The sequence below is a fragment of the Silene latifolia genome, chromosome Y (assembly GCF_048544455.1).
Source record: "Silene latifolia isolate original U9 population chromosome Y, ASM4854445v1, whole genome shotgun sequence".
Lineage (NCBI taxonomy): Eukaryota > Viridiplantae > Streptophyta > Magnoliopsida > Caryophyllales > Caryophyllaceae > Silene > Silene latifolia.
In genome coordinates, this window is record NC_133538.1 from 408,766,811 (window position 1) to 408,778,652 (window position 11,842).

Consider the following 11,842-nt stretch of genomic DNA (forward strand, 5'->3'; position numbering starts at 1 on the left):
AGTATTATAGTCTTCCCTCCTTAAAAGAACTTCGTCCCCGAAGTTCAATCCATAAACCAAAAACAAAACACACTAACACCACTCTGACGCAACAACATAACCAAAACTCAAAACAACTCAAAACAAAACTCAAACACACCTCCTAAAACAACACTCAACTTGACTCAAGACACTACTAACTGTACTAAAACCAATATAAAACATGCAAAAACTCTATTTGACCATCTCCTACCCCCCCCCCCCCCTAAAAGAAACATGGTTAAGTCCCCGTAACCACACATACCTGATAAAAAAGAGACGGATATCGCTCCCTCATAGCCTCCTCCGCCTCCCAAGTAGCCTCCTCAACCTCATGGTTAGACCAAAGAACCTTAAGCAACATTGTTTCCCATGTCTAGTTTTCCTAACCTTGCGATCAAGAATCTGTTTGGGTACCTCAAGATAAGACAAGGACTCGTCCAGCTCGATGTTATCTACCTCTAACGTATGTGATGGATCACTCACATACTTCCGCAGGTGAGACACATGAAACACATTATGCACTCTATCTAAAGCAGCTGGTAAAGCTAACCGGTAAGCAACCTCACCCACACGATCCAAAATCTCATATGGTCCAATATACTTCTAGCTCAGCTTCCCTTTCTTCCCAAATCTCATGACCCCACGCATAGGAGACACTTTCAAAAGAACCTTCTCCACAACCTGAACTCTATGTCACGACGATGTAGATCTGCATAACTCTTTTGTCGGTCTTGAGCCGCTTTCATCTTCTGTCTGATCAGCTTAACTTGTTCAACCATCTCCTTTACCATCTCTGGCCCTAAAACCACTACCTTATCTCTATCATCCCAGCAAATCGGACTCCTTCATCTTCTCCCATACAAAGCCTCAAACGGTGCCATGCCATTACTCGTGTGATAGCTGTTGTTATAATAAAACTCAATCAAATCTAATCTCTGCTCCCAGCTACCTCCAAAATCCATAACACAAGCTCGTAACATATCCTCTAAAGTCTTGATGGTCCTCTCTGTCTGGCCATCTGTCGCAGGATGAAATGCAGTACTCATCTTCAAAGTAGTTCCCATCATCTCCTGCAACTCTTTCCAAAACCGTGATATGAACCTCGCATCTCTATCGGACAGTATATCTTAAGGCACCCCATGTAAACGAACCGTGATACGTGCATTTTGTATAATCTTTTTAGCTTATTTCAGCACGTATTTCTATGCGTTTTTATACTGTTTTTATAGTATTTTGCCCCGAATTGGCTACTTTGGTTCGTTTTGCCCGTTTTGTAGAAATGAACGCGGAAGTAGCGAAATCGTACTCTTTTTCGTCCTTTTTGCATGCATTTAGAGGAGACGGTATTTTCCAGAGTGAGATACTCAAGCGTTTGGGAAGCGTCAACGCACGGATTACGAGGCGATCGGGCATGGACTTGAGCCGATTTGAAGACAAAGGACTCGATCGAGCGGTTTACCACTCGATCGAGTGGTTTTTACGTCCCATGTTGGTCGATCAAGTAGTTTTCTACCGATCTAAAGTTCTTTGAGAAGTTGAGTTACTCGATAGAGTAACTATCTACTCGATCGAGTAGATTATGCCGAGGTTTTGCTCGATCGAGTGGTTTTATTCCACTCGATCGAGTGGTTTCTGCTATTATGGGCTTTAATCAGCCCGTGTGTTGATTTATTTCGTAAAACTTATTTACTCTTCTATTTAAGCACGCTTTACTAGGTCATTAGGACTATCTAGCTTTATCTTAATCAGTTTTACAGAGAACTTTACTACGTTGCTTTTTCCCTTTCACTGTAACCTTGTTCTTGGATTTACTTTGCTCGGATTTTGTGTTCTTTACGCCGGATTCGCACGATTGTAATTCCTTTATCTTCTCTTAATAATATTAATTGTTTGGTTACTTTAATTTCTCATTTGCTTCATTTATTTCCTTTGCCCTAATTTAATCTTTATGCGATTTAATTATAGTTTTAATATGTTGAATGCTAGAAATTTATCTGCTGTAAGTTTTGATAGTTTAATTAGCAATATGAGTAGCTAAACCCTTTTCATGTTGGGATTAGGGGATCTGCGGTAGGAATGTGACGATGTAGTAAATGAAATAGATCAATTAATTGTGAGATTCTGTCACCATAGCAATTTAATTGTATCTATCGACTTAGTTGAGTACACGCTTCTGAGTCATCTCTTTAATTTGGCTAAAATTAATCCTAGATCGAAAGATTGGACTAAATAGGCCTGCTATGAACAAAGAGACTACCCCCGACGAGAATGAAAGTTAAGTTAGTGGTATTTTAGGATAGAAAGTGGACCGAAAGGACCTTTTCACATCCGTCTTACATTAATTTGTCTCGAGTCATTTACAAACAGTCACCTGGACTACCGTAGTGAACCGAATTCCCGACATGTCCCTCTCTATCCGATAGTTTAAACTTATTTCTTGCCTTTACTTTCTTTGCCTTTATTTCTCTTCCTTTAAACTTCGTAGTTTAGAAAACAATTCAAACAATCCCCCCCATTTGTGACCAAATAGACGGACTTCTACAGATATCTTGCCTCCCTGAGGAGATCGACCTGACTTCCCTAGCTATATAGTTAGTTTATTTTTGACAGTACACGACGGACGTGTCAAATTTTGGCGCGCCGTTGTCGGGAGGCAATTGCCCTATCTATTTTTGTTTCGTTTATTTTATCCGTCTCGGGAATTTTTATTCCTTGAGGCGCTTCTTATTCATTTTCTTTCAGTGTTGTTTATGCCCGTGGTTAGACAAGTTTGAGTTAGTTTCAGCTGATTCAGAAGAACCAGAGAGACTATTCAGGCATAGACTCCGTCTGCAGAGAAAATCACGAAAGGAAGACTTGAGTACTTTCGAGCCAGAGCTACATCACTCTCTTTTCGAAGAAGACAGACCGATTTCTACAGTAAAGATGCCAAAACTTTCTAGTCATTCAGTGCCTAAAGCAACTTCGATTCCAAAGGGTTTCAATCTCCAGACTGAGGATGGGAATACATTCGACATCCGTCCTTCTTACATCAATCTGGTGGGGAGAAATCTTTATAGAGATGTGGCAGGTGAAGACCCGAGGAAGCACATGGAGGTCTTTACAGACTATTGTTCTACTATCCCCACCACTAAGGGGGTAACTCAAGACAAGATTAAGGAGGTTCTATTTCCTTTCTCTTTGACTGACTCAGCCAGGGTGTGGCTGACTGACTTGGACCGCACAGCTGCAGGTGTCACAGATTACGAGTCTCTTGCTCTTACCTTTTACAAGAGATATTTCCCTCCACAGCGCACCAATCTGCTGAGGGCTAAGATTACCAGTTTCAGACAGGCTCCCGATGAGACTTTATATGAGGCGTGGTCCCGATTCAAGAAGTTGGTGAGGTCTATTCCTCACCATGGTTTTGACCCATGGTTTATAGCTAATCAGTTCTACAATGGGTCAGATGATGACCACAGAGCCATACTTGATGCGTCATCCAGTGGAAGATTCCAAGAGAATACCGATGACGATAAGGGATGGGCCCTTATTGAAGAGATGGCGAATCACAGTGCTGAGTATGGAAACCCGAGGGATAGGATAAGAACAATTCATGCAGTCGATAAGCAGGTTGTGGCTCAGCTGGAAGCCATGAATGCTAGATTTGACAAGTTGGAGTTACGAGCTGTTGGGGAGCCTCAGATGGTCCATGTTCTTAATAGAGGAGAGATCGTTTCATGTGAGAGATGTGGGAGTAATGATGGCCACACTGCTGTTGGCTGTCTTGTGGAGAAGGAACAAGTCCTTGCCTTTCAACAATATAGGCAAGGAGGGGGTTCCTATTACAACAATCAAGAGGCAGTCCATCCCAATTTGAGGTGGACTAGTCAAAATGTGCTCAATCATACTCCTCCTCCGCACCAGCAGCAGCCGTATGTCCCTCCACATAAGGATCAACAAGGCTTTCAGAAGCCTCCTTCCTTCACTCCTCCTAATCACGGTGCATCATCTTCCGGTGGGGTGAGTGAAATTGGTGAGCTAAAGTCCATGTTTCAGTCTTTTACGAAGCACTGGTAGCTGAGTGATCAACAGAAAGATGCATCCATTAAGGCACTTGAAACTCAAGTTGCCCAACTAGCCACGAATCAATCCTCAAGAAAGCAGGGTCAATTACCGACTCAAAATGAGAAGAATCCACATGAGACGGTAAATTTCATCAATCTGAGAAGCGGTCGTTCATATGAGGGACCGGAAGCGTTGAAATCAGACCCGAGGAAGGCTATAACTGATGGTGAACAGTGTTCTGGCGAAGAAAATGAGCTGACGGCTAAGAAAGTGCTCGATTGACTAGTTTCTAGAGGTCGATCGAGCAGATTTGGTGATGAAAGTGCTCGATCGAGTGGTTGTTCTACTCGATCGAGTGAACAGGAAAGTGAAGCTGTTCGATCGAGTGAGATTTCCACTCGATCGAGTGATATTATTGAAGACACCACTCGATCGAATGGACAATTTGGTCGATCGAGTAGTTTAGATAACGGGAAGCTTGTTCGAGAGCCTGCTAGTGCTCGATTAAGCGAGAAATCACCAGAAAGACCTCGTTCGAGAGGTAAGAAGCGTCCAAAGGATACTGAGCTTGCTCCGGGTGATACATTGGAAGAGAGAAACAAGGGACTCGAGATACCCATCACGGTTCCCTTCCCAAGGCGGCTGCAGAATACTAAAGCTAATCAACAATTCGGCAAATTTGTCGAACTCCTGAGAAGCTTAGAAGTCACTGTGCCGTTCACCGAGTTGCTGACAAAGGTACCCTCTTACCTTAAATTTATGAAAGAAATTTTATCGCGTAAGAGGAATATTACTGATAATGAGACAGTAGCTTTGACTGAGGTGGGGTCAGCCCTATTTCAAAATAAGTTACCTCCCAAACAGTCAGATCTGGGTAGTTTTTCAATTCCGTGTCATATCGGTACCCATTTGATTGATAACGCGCTATGCGATCTAGGCACTAGCGTGAGTGTCTTACCGTTGTCTCTGACTAAGAGACTTGGTTTGACAAAGCTGAGTTTCACCAACATGACTTTCCAGATGGCCGACCGTAGTATATCACGGCCACTAGGTATAATAGAAGACATACCTGTTCAGATCGGGAGGTTCTTTATTCCCATTGATTTCATTGTCTTAGACATCCCCGAAGATGCACACACCCCTATTATTTTAGGGAGACCATTTTTGTCTCACGCCCGTGCGATGGACGTCGGGGAAGACTTTGACCTTTCAGGTAGGGGACGAGGAGCAGGTTTTCCATCAGTCTAAGCTCCGGAGGGCTCCCATGCAAGCTCAGCCTTACAATGCCCTCTCTTCTATTGACCCTATTATTGACACTCCAGATGAAAATTTGGAGTATTATGCTACTATTGTTACCCCTCCGCCTCAGATTGAGAGAAAAAAGGAGGAAAGTTCGTCTGTTTTCCTTGCTGCAGGTACAGATGAAAGCAATGAAGGAGCTGTCAAAAGGTGTTGTGCAATTATTGTCAATCAAATTGGAGATGAGGATGCTCAAGACGGTGATAAAGGAGCAAGGATGAGGAAAGTTCGTGCTTATGTGGATGTGAATTATTCCCCTTCTAAAGAATTAAATGATTCAATATCAAGCTCATGGAAGTTGAAGAGGACAATCAATGTTGCTGAGATGACGTCCTCCAGTCAGGGGCCATCCACGGGGCTACTGAATTGCATTGGGAATTGAGCGGGGAAATGCCCCGTGTAACACCTTGTAAAAATAATTTTTAAATTTTCCGTTGAATTTCTTTTATTGCTTTTAATTAGGACAATTAATTTTTAGCGTAGATTTAAGATTATAGACTGTTCTTCAACGTATTTGGTATTTTGGGATATTTTTGCACGTCTTTTTATGCAGGTTTGGGGAATTTTTACGCATTCCAAAGGAAGAAATGACGAAATTAAAGAGCTTACGCGAGAAAAGAGCTCGATCGAGTACTTTTTGTACTCGATCGAGTGAAAAATGGTTGATCGAATGCTTCTTTTCAGTCGATCGAGTAAAGCATAAAAAAGGAGTTCTCGACCGAGTAGAATTCTACTCGATCGAGTAGGTGAAGCATCAAAGTCCTCGATCGAGTAGTTTTAAACCACTCGATCGAGTGAATTCGCAGAGAACACAGGGAGTTTTCTTTTAAACTCTTTATTTTTGTTTCTAATTCATTCTTCACCTAATTTTCGTCTCCCTCTTCCCTAATTGCGATCCAAAAATCCCCCATATCCTAATTTTTCTTGCCCAATCACCAAATCCGTCACCTACAATTTGTTGCTTGTTAATTAATCTTCCAAAGCCCTTTGTTTTCTGCTTGATTCGTGCTCCTTTACACGGTTTTAAAGCGAGTTTAGGGTTCGCCGTTTTCGAACAAAGAAATTGCCATTTTTGCTTGTGTTTTTTTTGAAGATTGATTGCAATTTGTAGGCTATTCTCATCAAGTAAGTGATTCCTCTACCTTCATTGCATTTTGATTTCATTACTTTTGCATTTTTATAAGGTAAAATGGAATTAGGGTTTCGAAATTGTTGGTTTAGTCAAATTTTTCGACTTTAATTATCTTTGTCTGCCCTTACTTGTCTTGCTTGATGATCAATCCCCATTCCTCGCTGTTGTTGCATGTTTATTTCGAATTTTACACGATTTTTGATATATGGGTTCGGACAGTTGAAATTTTCGATTTGTCATTATGGTTCTTGTTCTTTGTAATTTGCCCAGTAACTTTATTGTTGCTTAATTGCCGTTGTCATTATCTGTTATGCCCGCCTTATCGCCATTTACATGCTATAATTCAAAATTTTTGAGGGATATTGGGAATTCTAAGGGCTGAAGTCGAATTTTCGACTGTTTGGGGATTCACATCTTCATTACTCTCCGGGTTTTTCGTCTTTGTTTTAGACACTGTTAGCCGCTGTTTTCTTATCATACCCCCTGCCCTATGTTTACAGGATAGAGTCTAACTCACTACCTTCTACTAGCACCACTTCTAGCCCATCCTTGAGTGAGACGGTGGTCCCTGCTGTTACCACCGCCTCCACTTTAGTCGCATCTGCAGACCCGTGTTCTAGTTTCACTGCAGTATAGTTTTCCTCCACTAGCTCTGCCGCTAGCTCAATTTCGGTTGCCACTTCCTCTACGACCACCACCATCTAGCACTCGCTACTAGTCTCTCTTGGTGGTGGCCACAGCACTACACTACTCCGCTCCACCCATGTTTTCACACTGTGGTGGACTCGCCTACAAAGTGCAATGCCGCTTAGAGCGACCACGGTTCCTCACACCGTCACCGCACGGGCTTCTGCTTTGAGTTCCAGTGGCCGGGGCCGAGGTCGTGGGCGTTACCGTTCTACGTCAGCTCCCACTACTTCCACTTCTGACGCTCCTTCTACTTCAGCTGCTCCTTCTACTTCTGGCACGGTCACAGTCCGAGGGGACACCTCCCTCGACCCTCACCCAGACTATCCGCAGGTATATTTTGTTAACGTTTTCCATCGTAAGAAGTTTTATCACCTGCTAGGCTGCGTGTTTGTACCTTCCCGGTTTCTAGAGAAATCGGCACTTGTGAGACTCGGCATTTACGAGTCGGTTTGTGCTTTGCTACGGGGCACGGGGATGGCCGGACTCATCACTATGAGTGGCCCCACCTTTTTGGAGCTGAGCCTCGAGTTTCTCAGCACCTTTACCTTCTCCTCCGGGGCACACGATGCTGACCCCACTAGTTCTTCAGTGTCCTTCCGGTTGTTTAACCGGACTTTTCCGATGACTTTAGAGGAGTTTGGTAGGAGACTTGGTCTCTCCTCTACGGGAGAGACTGCACCCCCTAGGAGGGTCTTTCGTCAGCTTTGGCGGACTCTGGCCCAGACCACTTTCAGGGAGCGAAAGCTCCAACAGGTCCACCTTCCCCATGTCCGTTGTTTTCTTAGATTTATGGGGAGCACTATTTTCGGCCGAAAAGAGCCGAACAACATCACAAACACCGAGCTCTCCATCCTGAGCGGTTACCTAAACATTGACTGCAAGGGTCCTTTCACCCTCAACATAGCTTACTTGACCGCCCAGTACCTTCAGAGCCAGGGGCTGAAGGAGACAGGAACTATTGCTTGCGGTGGCATAGCCACCATTCTTGCCTGTTTCTTCTTCCCCGTTTGGCCTCGTGACTTGCAGTACCTCGAGGGAGAGAGGCTACTGAGTCTGGATGCCATGCTCTCTCAACATTGACTGACCCCAGACTACCTGACATGGAAGATAGACGGCTTCCTGTCTGTAGACTTACCCTGTGACACTCTCCCTTGTCTAGACACTCTGCCTACTGTTGCTAGGGGTGCCCGACTTCCACCACTGCCTGACCTTCACCTTCCACTCCGACCACCTCCCGCTGCACCCGCCGCCAAGAAGCGGCGTCTTGAGACAGGAGAGGGACCCCCACACCTTCAGGGAGTACCCTGCCTTCCACGGCTACTCCCATCCCGACCCATACTCCCACTAGTACTACTACTACTCCCACTCCCACTGACCAGACACAGGCACAGCCGGTCCTACCGGCTACTTTCGTACCACCTCCACCCTTTGTGGCGTCCGCGGTCATGGACCAAGGGCGCCGTGACGGTTTGTTGCTTGAGATTGCAGAGCGACAGGCTCGTATGGAGAGGGACTTAGCTCTGACCTTACACCCTCTATACGAGTACCACTTGAGGCGACACCGTCCGATTCCAGAGGGCTGGCCACACCCTTCCTTCTTCCGGTACCCAGCTGAGGGGTACCCGGAGTCTGTTGACGAGGAAGGCGAAGACGAGGACCCTGAGGTGGCAGTGGAGAGAGCTCGAGCTGAGGAGCAGAGGAAGAGAGAGGAGGAGGCTGATCCGGAGTACACAGTGGTGGACGACGACGACGAGTAGCTACTGGTCTACTCACCTCTCCAGTTTTCTGGCTGGTTTGGGTAAGTTCGTCTTTTGTATGTATCTCTTACTCTTTTCTTTTTGTCTCCTTTTATTTTTTGTTTTTATTTTCTTATTGGTTGTATATTCCCGTTCCCCTGTATATATCTGCTGGTGTATGCTGAAGGACAAAGAGGGCGTTGTCCGTTTTGGTTTGGGGAGGGTATTGCATCCTTTTGAGTCTGCATTTGCATTTGTTTTGCATTCACGTTTATTTTTCAGCTTTACATTGTTGTTTATTTTCATTAAAAAATCAAAAATACAAAAAAAATTCTCGTTTATTTTTGCATATAGGTTGAGTCGGAACGGTAGATTTCGATGATGATAATGCACTATAACTTGTCATTTTACTTGAGCCTTGCACTTTTATTGATAGTTATTAGCTTTGTCATACGCATAGTCTACGAGTTTCTGTTCAAATATAGCTGACTGTTTAGACTTGGCCTGATAAATTAGCAAACTACTTCATTAATTCTGAGTTTTAGAGCCCATAACTGGTGACATTCATGACCAGTTCATTAGGAATTGAGAGTAGTACTCCTTGCATAGCATGTTCATCTTTTTTGCACATTTATGACATTCAATTTCTTGTCAAATGCACATATTCGGGTTTGTGGTTGGTGTCACATGCAGGGAGGTGCTAGTAAATTTTCCCTTTCCTTATATTTTTCACCCTTTTAGCTCCACATAAGCCAAAACTTGCCTTTTTAACCCATTAGCTACATCCCAAACTAAGCCTGCCTAGTCAAGCTAGTTAGTATGTCTTTTGTGGTATGAGTTTCCGTCTGCAGTTTGGCTCGTATCTCTTTTGTACAGAGTTGGTGAAAGTAAAGGAAGGGAGTATGAAAAAAAAGAATTGAAAAGGGAAAAAAAAATAAACGTGAAAGAAAGAAAGAAAAAAAATGAAAAATGAAAAAAAAGAAAAAGAAAAAGAAAAAGCTGGAAACGTGAAACAGAAGAAAAAAAAAGAAGTTTAAGAAAAAGAGTTTGTTTTATTTTAGTTAGTCCATTCAGACGGTATTAAAAAAAGGAAAGTTTGTGACCATCTGACTCCTCCGTTCTTATTCTATATTTTTGAGGAGATTGTGTTTGAGTTTAGTGAGTTGTGTGCCAAATGAAGGGCACTTGTACTTGGTTTTTCAGTCAGTTAAGATTCGGATGGTTTATTATGGTCCTGTTAGGAACTAGCTTGACGCTTTTACCTCCACATTTCCATAACATGTTTTGCCTTTTCTCACCTGAACCTCACTATTCCCATATTATTTGATAGCCCTCGGCTGTGACGGACATTATTGGTTGGAGTGTGTGCATTAGTACTTGAATTGTCTTTCATTTTTGTTGCATGCATGCTATGTAGGTCGCAGTTAGGTAGTGACTGTATTTTCTTCTCTCTTTTACATATAACATTCACCCTTTCCTTCATGACAGAAGAGTGACCACGAGAGAGTCCGATTTTGTTGGTCTTGCAAGGTCGATAGGTTGGCTATATTTCTGAATAGCTTATAATTCGTTTGCGTATTGACTGCTTAGCTTTAACTGTTAGTTTTTGTTGCATTAAACTGGTTCAAGTAGACAAGTTAAGCTAGCTCTGAGTTATCATTTCCGTTCCATTAGTTGAATTTTAGTTTACTCGAGGACGAGTAAAGGTTTGGTTTGGGGAGATTTGATACGTGCATTTTGTATAGTCTTTTTAGCCTATTTCAGCACATATTTCTATGCGTTATTATACTGTTTTTATAGTATTTTGCCCCGAATTGGCTACTTTGGTTCGTTTTGCCCGTTTTGTATAAATGAATGCGAAAGTAGTGGAATCGTACTCTTTTTCGTCCTTTTTGCATGCATTTAGAGGAGACGGGATTTTCCAGAGTGAGATACTGCGTTAGGAAGCGTCAAGGCACGGATTACGAGGCAGTCGGGCATGGACTTGAGCTGATTTGAAGACAAAGGACTCGATCGAGCAGTTTTACCACTCGATCGAGTGGTTTTTACGTCCCCTGTTGGTCGATCGAGTAGTTTTCTACTCGATCCAAAGTTGCTGAGAAGTTGAGTTACTCGATCGAGTAACTATCTACTCGATCAAGTAGATTATGCTGAGGTTTTGCTCGATCGAGTGGTTTTATTCCACTCGATCGAGTGGTTTCTGCTATTATGGGCTTTAATCAGCCCGTGTGTTGATTTATTTCACAAAACTTATTTACTCTTCTATTTAAGCACGCTTTACTAGGTCATTAGGACTATCTAGCTTTTATCTTAATCAGTTTTACAGAGAACTTTACTACGTTGCTTTTTCCTTTTCACTGTAACCTTGTTCTTGGATTTACTTTGCTCGGATTTTGTGTTCTTTACGCCGGATTCGCACGATTGTAATTCCTTTCTCTTCTCTTAATAATATTAATCGTTTGGTTACTTTAATTTCTCGTTTGCTTCATTTATTTCCTTTGCCCTAATTTAATCTTTATGCGATTTAATTATAGTTTTAATATGTTGAATGCTGGAAATTTATCTGCTGTTAGTTGATAGTTTAATTAGCAATATGAGTAGCTAAACCCTTTTCATGTTGGGATTAGGGGATCTGCGGTAGGAATGTGACGATGTAGTAAATGAAATAGATCAATTAATTGTGAGATTCTGTCACCATAGCAATTTAATTGTATCTATCGACTTAGTTGAGTGCACGCTTCTGAGTCATCTCTTTAATCTGGCTAAAATTAATCCTAGATCGAAAGATTGGACTAAATAGGCCTGCTATGAACAGTAGACTACCCTGACGAGAATGAAAGTTAAGTTAGTGGTATTTTAGGATAGAAAGTGAACCGAAAGGACTTTTCCACATCCGTCTTACATTAATTCGTCTGAG